Consider the following 9,369-nt stretch of genomic DNA (forward strand, 5'->3'; position numbering starts at 1 on the left):
GATTTGCTAAATCGATCAATGGGAAAGCAGGAAGGGGTAGGAGGTGAGACAATTGTTGAACCAGTTTCAAATGTTCCAAACACACCGTTGCAGCTCTCTCAGAGCCTAAAGTCTGCCTCCAATTTCAGCAGGGAGGGGTAGGATTGAGCTAAATGGGGTGAGATGAGGAAAGACAGGGAGAGATAAGGAGAGATGAAGGTAGACGGATGAGACAAGAGGCAGACAGGGTAAGAGGGTGGGGTATGAGGAGTGATGGAGGGTGTGGACCCATGGGTAGAGAGATGGCATGCCGACTTCACATTCCCCAAAGGCTGCTGGGACAAGGAGGAATTACTGAGACTTCTGGTGGCAGTGGTACATGTCCCATGTGGTTACGGCTGTGTGGTAAAGGGAGTGAGGGAGAAGAGATGGAAAGAGAGATGGAGAGAGACAAGGAGAGAAGGAAACCAACCAAGAAATTGATTTTTTTAAATACAGCCAGATATTAATGACTGATTAATCACAAATAATTATGAACACACACCTTTTTCTGAGGCTGTAATTACCTTGTCTCTATATCAAGTCTGATAACCTACAATTATATACACCTCTAATTCTTTCCTTTTATTTATCTCTCTGGCGCTCTCTCTCTCTCTCTCTCTCTCTCTCTCTCTCTCTCTCTCTCTCTCTCTCTCTCTCTCTCTCTCTCTGTCTCTCTGTCTCTCTGTCCTCTCTCGTCTCTCGTCTCTCTCTCTCTCTCTCTCTCTCTCTCTCTCTCTCTCTCTCTCTCTCTCTCTCTCTCTCTCTCTCTCTCTCTCTCTCTCTCTCTCTCTCTCTCTCTCTCTCTCTCTCTCTCTCTCTGTCTCTCTCTCTCTCTCTCTCTCTCTCTCTCTCTATTTCAATCTAAGGGCGTTATTGGCATGGGAAACATATGTTTACATTGCCAAAGCAAGTGAAGTAGCTAATAAACAAAAGTGAAATAAACAAAAATTAACAGTAAACATTATACTCACAGGAGTTCTAAAAGAATAAAGACATTTCAAATGTCATATTATGTATATATACAGTGTTGTTATGATGTGCAAATAGTTTAAGTACAAAAGGGGGAAAAAATAAACATAAATATGGGTTGTATTTACAATGGTGTTTGTTCTTCACTGGTTGCCCTTTTCTTGTGGCAACAGGTCACACATCTTGCTGTTGTGATGGCACACTGTGGTATTTCACCCAGTAGAACAAAATTGTATTTTTTTTTTATATCTGTGTAATCTGAGGGAAATATGTGTCTCTAATATGGCCATACACTTGGCAGGAGGTTGGGAAGTACAGGTCAGTTTCCATCTCATTTTGTGGGCAGTGTTCACATAGTCTGTCTTCTCTTGAGACTGCCTACGGCGGCCTTTCTCAATAGCAAGGCTATGCTCGCTGAGTCTGTACATAGTGAGCTCGCTGAGCTGAGCTCGCTGAGTCTGTACATAGTCAAAGCTTTCCTTAAGTTTGGGTCAGTCACAGTAGTCAGGTATTCTGCCACTGTGTACTCTCTGTTTAGGGCCAAATAGCATTCTAGTTTGCTCTGTTTTTTTGTTAATTCTTTCCAATGTGTCAAGTAATTTTCTTTTTGTTTTCTCATTATTTGGTTGTCTAATTGTGTTGCTGTTATGGGGCTCTGTGGGGTCTGTTTGTATTTGTGAACAGAGCCCCAGGACCAGCTTGCTTAGGGGACTCTTCCCCAGGTTCATCTCTCTGTAGGTGATGGCTTTGTTATGGAAGGTTTGGGAATCGCTTCCTTTTAGGTGGTTGTAGAATTTAATGGCTCTTTTCTGGATTTTGATCATTAGCGGGTATCAGCCTAATTCTGCTCTGCATGCATTATTTGGTGTTTTACGTTGTATACGGAGGATCTTTTTGCAGAATTCTGCATGCAGAGTCTCAATTTGGTGTTTGTCCCATTTTGTGAATTCTTGGTTGGTGAGCGGACCCCAGACCTCACAACCATAAAGGGCAACGGGTTCTATAACTGAATCAAGTATTTTTAGCCAGATCGTAATTGGTATGTCGAATTTTATGTTCCTTTTGATGGCATAGAAGGCCCTTGTTGCCTTGTCTCTCAGCTCTTCCACAGCTTTGTGGAAGTTACCTGTGGCGCTGATGTTTAGGCCGAGGTACACTACCGTTCAAAAGTTTGGGGTCACTTAGAAATGTCCTTGTTTTTGAAAGAAAAGCACATTTTTTGGTTCATTAAAATAACATCAAATTGATCAGAAATACAGTGTAGACATTGTTAATGTACTTGGGCGGCAGTGTAGCCTAGTGGTTAGAGTGTTGGACTAGTAACCGAAAGGTTACAAGATCAAATCCCCGAGCTGACAAGGTACAAATCTTTTATTCTGCCACTGAACAAGGCAGTTAACCCACTGTTCCTAGGCTGTCATTGAAAATAGGAATTTGTTCTTAACTGACTTGCCTAGTTGAATAAAAAACGTTTTTTTATTTTTATATTGTAGCTGGAAACGGCAGTTTTTTTTATGGAATATCTACATAGGCATACAGTGGCCCATTATCAGCAACCATCACTCCTGTGTTCCAATGCCAAGTTGTGTTAGCTAATCCAAGTTTATAATTTTAAAAGGCTGGTAGCTGATAATGGGCCTCTGTACGCCTATGTAGATATTCCATAAAAAAATCTGCTATTTCCAGCTACAATAGTCATTTACAACATTAACAATGTATTTCTGATCAATTTTATGTTATTTTAATGGACAAAAAAAAGAAGCTTTTCTTTCAAAAATAAGGAAAATTCTAAGTGACCCCAAACTTTTGAACGGTAGTGTATGTACAGTTTTGTGTGCTCTAGGGCAACGGTGTCAAGATGGAATTTGTATTTGTGGTCCTGGCAACTGAACCCTTTTTGGAACACCGTTATTTTTGTCTTACTGAGATTCCGTGCCCAAGTTTGACATAATCTATGCAAAAGATCTAGGTGCTGCTGTAGGCCCTCCAGGCCCTCCTTGGTTGGGGACAAAAGCACCAGGTCATCAGCAAACAGTAGACATTTGACTTTTGACTTCTAGTAGGGTGAGGCTGGGTGCTGCTCTAGACTGTTCTAGTGCCCTCGCCAATTCGTTGATATATATGTCGAAGAGTGTGGGGCTTAAGCTACATCCCTGTTTCACCCCACAGCCCTGTGGGAAGAAATGTGTTTTTTTGCCAATTTTAACCGCACACTTGTTGTTTTTGTACATGGATTTTATAATGTTGTATGTTTTTCCCCCAACACCACTTTCCATCAATTTGTATAGCAGACCCTCATGCCAAACTGAGTCAAAAGCTTTTTTTAAATCAACAAAGCATGACAAGACTTTGACTTCATTTTGGTTTGTTTGTTTGTCAATTAGGGTGTGCAGAGTGAATACGTGGTCTGTCGTATGGTAATTTGGTTTAAAGCCAATTTGACATTTCCGCAGAACATTGTTTTCACTGAGAAAATGTACGAGTCTCCTGTTAACTTCTTATGGCTGGGGGCAGTATTGAGTAGCTTTAATGAATAAGGTGCCCAGATTAAACTGCCTGCTACTCAGTCAGAAGCTAAGATATGCATATTATTAGTAGATTCGGATAGAAAACACTTTCTTTTTTTTCAGTTTCTAAAACTGTTTGAATGATGTCTGTGAGTATAACAGAACTCATATGGCAGACAAAAACCTGAGAAAAAATCCAACCAGGAAGTGGGAAATCTGAGGTTTGTAGGTTTGCCTATCGAATATACAGTGTCTTTGGGGTCATATTGCACTTCCTAAGGCTTCCACTAGATGTCAACAGTCTTTAGAACCTTGTTTGATGCTTCTCCTGTGAAGAATTAGGGAAGGAGAGCTCTTTGAGTCAGGTGTCTGGCATGAGCTGAACACGCACGCTCCCGTGAGAGCGACCTGCATTCCATCACATTTCTGAAGACAAAGGAATTCTCCGGTTGAAACATTATTGAAGATTTATGTTAAAAACATCCTAAAGATTGATTCTATACATCGTTTGACATGTTTCTACGAACTGTAATGGAATTTTTTGACTTTGTCTGGACCTAGTGCCTGCGCATTTGGATTACTGTACTAAACACGCGAACAAAAAGGAGGTATTTGGACATAAATTATGGACGTTATCGAACAAAACAATCATTTATTGTGGAACTGGGATTCCTGGGAGTGCATTCTGATGAAGATCATCAAAGGTAAGTGAATATTTATAATACTATTTCTGGCTTCTGTTGACTCCACAGCATGGCGGATATCTGTATAGCTTGTTTGGGCTCTGAGCGATGTACTCAGATTATAGCTGTCATGCCCTGACCTTAGAGAGCCGTTTTATTTCTCTATTTGGTTAGGTCAGGGTGTGATTTGGGTGGGCATTCTATGTTTTCTATTTCTTTGCTTTTGGCCGAGTGTGGTTCCTTTTTCCCACCTATGTTGTGGGTAATTATTTATTTTCTGTGTGTGTTTTGTGTGCGCCACGGTTGCGTCACGTTTGTTTCTGTTTACCTGTTCTTTTATGTGAAGGTTTCACTATGATTAAAATAAATGTGGAATTATATGCACGCTGCGCCTTGGCTCATCTATGACAGGGAGTTTGAAGACAGTGAACGTGACAGAATTACCCACCACAAAAAGACCAAGCAGCGTGCCCCAACTTGGAGGACGAGCTGGACCGGGGAGGAGATATTGGCAGGGGACAAGACCCGGTCACGGAAGCCCGAGAGGCAGCTCCAAAAATGTTTTTTTTTTTTTGGGGGGGGGGGGGGGGGGGGGGGGGGGGCACACGGGGAGATTGGCGGAGTCAGGGTTTAAGACCTGAGCCAACTCCCTGTGCTTACCGTGGGGAGCATGTGACCGGTTCGTACGTCTCCTCAGTCCGGTGAGACCTGTTCCGGCCGGCTCCACGTACGAAGCCTCCAGTGATGATCCATGGTACGAAGCCTCCAGTGATAATCCATGACACGAAGCCTCCAGTGATGATCCATGGCATGGAGCCTGTAGTGATAATCCATGGCACAAAGCCACCAGTGATGATCCATGGCCCGGAGCCTGCAGTGATGATCCATGGCACGAAGCCTCCAGTGATGATCCATGGTCCGAAGCCTCCAGTGATAATCCATGACACAAAGCCACCAGTGATGATCCATGGCCCGGAGCCTGCAGTGATGATCCATGGCATGAAGCTTCCAGTGATGATCCATGGCACGACGCCTCCAGCGACGCCCTCTAGTCCGGAGCCTCCAGAGCCGCCCGTCAGTCCGGAGCCGCCAGAGCCGCCCGTCAGTCCGGAGCCGCCAGAGCCGCCCGTCAGTCCGGAGCCGCCAGAGCCGCCCGTCAGTCCGGAGCCGCCAGAGCCGCCCGTCAGTCCGGAGCCGCCAGAGCCGCCCGTCAGTCCGGAGCCGCAAGAGCCGCCCGTCAGTCCGGAGCCGCCAGAGCCGCCCGTCAGTCCGGAGCCGCAAGAGTCGCCCGTCAGTCCGGAGCCGCCAGAGTCGCCCGTCAGTCCGGAGCCGCCAGAGTCGCCCTTCAGTCCGGAGCCGCCAGAGTCGCCCGTCAGTCCGGAGCCGCCAGAGTCGCCCGTCAGTCCGGAGCCGCCAGAGTCGCCCGTCAGTCCGGAGCCGCCAGAGTCGCCCGTCAGTCCGGAGCCGCCAGAGTTGCCCGTCAGACCGGAGCCGTGAGAGTCGCCCGTCAGTCCGGAGCTGCCAAAGCCGCCCGTCAGTCCGGAGCCACCCCTCAGTCCAGAGCCGCCCCAGTCCAGTGGTGGCCTCTACGAGGGTCTTCAGTCCGGAGCCCGCTGCGAGGGTCCCCGCTCCAGAGGCGCCACCTAAGTGGGCCAAGACGGAGGTGGAGAGGGGTCCACGTCCCGCACCCGAGCCGCCGCCGTAAGGAAGGCCCACCTGGACCCTCCCCTTTAGAGACAGGTTTTGCGGCCGGAGTCCGCACCTTTGGTTGGGGGGGGGTACTGTCACGCCCTGGCTATAGAGAGGGTTTTTATTCTCTATTTTGGTTAGGCCAGGGTGTAACTACGGTGGGCAGTCTATGTTCTTTCTTCTATGTTATTGGTTTTCTATGTGTTTGGCCTGGTGTGGTTCCAAATCAGAGGCAGCTGTCTATCGTTGTCTCTGATTGGGAGACATATTTAGGTAGCCTGTTTTCCATTGTGTGTTGTGGGTGATTAATTTCTGTTTATTGTGTGTTGCACCTGACGGAGCTGTTTTCGGTTGTCACTTTGTTTTGCTTTATAGTGTTCAGTTTACCATTAAAATGACGAACACTTACCACGATGCGTTTTGGTCCTCTCCTTCTCCAGACGACAATCCTTACACATATCCCCCGGTAGTTATTGGGGTCAAATTTGTCGTCAATTTTGTGGATTGGGCTGATCAGTTCTTGGTTCCTAATATTGGGGAACATGCCAGCGCTAAGGATGATGTTAAAGAGTTTAAGTATAGCCAATTGGAATTTGTGGTCTGCATATTTTATAATTTCATTTAGGATACCATCAACACCACAGGCCTTTTTGGGTTAGAGGATTTGTATTTTTTCCTGTAGTTCATTCAATGTAATTGCAGAATCCATTCTCTTTCTCTCTCAACACAAAGGGAGCTGCTCTGCAGGAAGCTGCTCTACAGTTGCACCATCGAGAGCATCCTGACTGGTTGCATCACTGCCTGATGTGGCAACTGCTCGGCCTCCAACCGCAAGGCACTACAGAGTGTAGTGTGTACGGCCCAGTACATCACTGGGGACAAGCTTCCTGCCATTCAGGACCTCTATACCAGGCGGTGTCAGAGGAAGGCCCTGAAAATTGTCAAAGACTCCAGCCACTCCAGTCATAGACTGTTCTCTCTGCTACCGCACGGCAAGCGGTACAGGAGTGCCAAGTCTAGGACCAAGAGGCTTCTAAACAGCTTCTACCCCCAAGCCATAAGACTCCTGAACATCTAATTAAATGGCTACACAGACTACTTGCATTGCCCCCCCCCCCCCCCTTTTACGCTGCTGCTACTCTCTGTTATTATCTATGCATAAGTCACTTTAATAACTCTACCCACATGTATATGTTACCTTAAATACCTCGACTAACCGTTGCCCCCGCACATTGACTCTGTACCAGTACCTTCTGTATATAGCCTTGCTATTGTTATTTTACTGCTGCTCTTTAATGATTTGTTACTTTTATTTCTTATTTTTTTAGGTATTTTTCTTAAAACTGCATTTTTGGCGCATGTGACAAATTTACATTTGATTGATTTGAATATGTTTCATTTCACCACTACACCACTACAAAAAAGGGTTCTTTAGCTGTCCCCATAGCCCTACAGGTGAACCCTTTTTGGTTCCAGGTAGAACCCTTGTGGAATCCAAAAGGGTTCTTCAAAAGGTTCTCCTATGGGGACACCCGAAGAACCCGTTAAGGTTGTATGGCACCTTTTTTCTAAGAGTGTACTCCAGGCTAACGAACAAGTATCGATTTATCCACCACTCTCCACCAAATTGTATTTGGTGTAAGTGACGTACTCCTTGCAACAGGTTTGTAGGGTAAGAGGTGTGTGTGTGTTTGTGTGTTCGTGTACGTGTAATGTAGAGTACTTTACGATTGTGTGAACAAGCTTTAGTTTCCTTTCTGGTACCACAGTGGGGAAATAGGACCTAGTCTGGGGCTCCCGAGTGGCGCAGCAGTCTAAGGCACTGCATCTTACTGCTAGCAGTGCCACTACTTGATCCTGGGCTGTATCACAACCGGCTGTGATTGGGTTCTTCCGGGTTTGGCTGGGGTAGGCAGACATTGTAAAATAATATTTCTTTCTTAACTGACTTGCCTAGTTAAATAAAGGTTACAGAAATTCTGCTCCCACACTGCTCCCCTGTGGTTCTAACAAGGTAATACAGCCTCCTACTGGATACACATTGAAAGTCGCGAGTGATAGTCTCCTTCAAAAGCCACTGGATTGTGAACCTATGAGTATGTGGGAGAGTAACCAGGGACCCTAATGCTATAGAATTAAAATGACTCGAATTGGTTGTTCTATATATTCTATTTCTATTCCATAATGCCTTGACTGTGCTTTAAACTTATTCTAGGTTAAATGTCTGACTCATTGCCCGATGTGGTCTCATAAAAGGCTTGGAAAGGTCCCCTAGGGAGGAATGGGCGGTGTGTGTGTGTGTGTGTGTGTGCTGCCCCTGGCTTGCCTTACACCCCTCATCTATCATAGTAATGAGTGATGAGATGCCCTGGGGGTGACATGACAGAAACGAGGATCCTTTTATAGCTTGGGACAATGAAACCACACACACACACACACACACACACACACACACACACACACACACACACACACACACACACACACACACACACACACACACACACACACACACACACACACACACACACACACACACACACACACACACACACACACACACACACACACACACACATACACACACACACACACACACACATTAGGCTTTAGGAGGTAATACAAGTGTATTAGATGGTTGTTATTCTTCCTCTCTGTAATCCACCCATATCGACAGACAGACTGAGACTAGGTATAGACGGAAATCCGAACTTCTGTCCCATTATGACTCAACCACACTAATCCATCCAAGCTAGGAGGGGCAGAGAAAGTGAGTCGGTCAACCCTCCTAGTGCCAGAGTGGGGCAGGGAGAGAGGGAGGGAGATGGAAGGAGAAAGATGGAGGGAGCGAGGGTAGGAGGGAGATTGGGGAGGGAGAGAGAGGAGAGGAGGTTCTGCCTCTGTTATGGTACAGTGTGGTTATTAGGGCTGGCTCCATCTCGCCTTGGCAATAGCTCACTCCGGTTAACTGTGGGTTACTGTTGACATTCACTCCACCTCAGCCCAGTACAGAGCAGAACAGAATAGCAGCCACGGAGACAGATTTCAGTTTCTCTCTTTCAATCGTTTTCTTTCTCTCTCTCTATTAAACAGAAAAATGATTGCAGCACACAAACTCACAGCAGGTAGCACAAAAGAGAGAAAGAATAATCACACCCCCACCAGGTAACTCTAATGACTTTACACAGAGTAATGACAATAAAATAATGCACACACACACACACACTCCCTATTTGGTAGAGAAGCCTGATAATCTATCTCATTGCCTCTCCCCAAATGAGCCTGGGATCAAGAGGAGACTTTATTTGTCCCAAGCAGCAGCAGCAGAGTCACTTCTGAAGTGGCTGAACATTAGTCATGCCCAGCTTGTTAACATGATGGAATAAACCACTCTCTTGTTAGAGGTTATAAGAGACAGAGGTAGAAGAAAACAATCATTTCAGAACAATCTTAGGAAAAACGTTTTTTTTCAGGTAGAGGGTTCTACCTGGAACCAAAAA

This window comes from Salvelinus fontinalis, chromosome 17 (assembly GCF_029448725.1).
Source record: "Salvelinus fontinalis isolate EN_2023a chromosome 17, ASM2944872v1, whole genome shotgun sequence".
NCBI classification, from domain to species: domain Eukaryota; kingdom Metazoa; phylum Chordata; class Actinopteri; order Salmoniformes; family Salmonidae; genus Salvelinus; species Salvelinus fontinalis.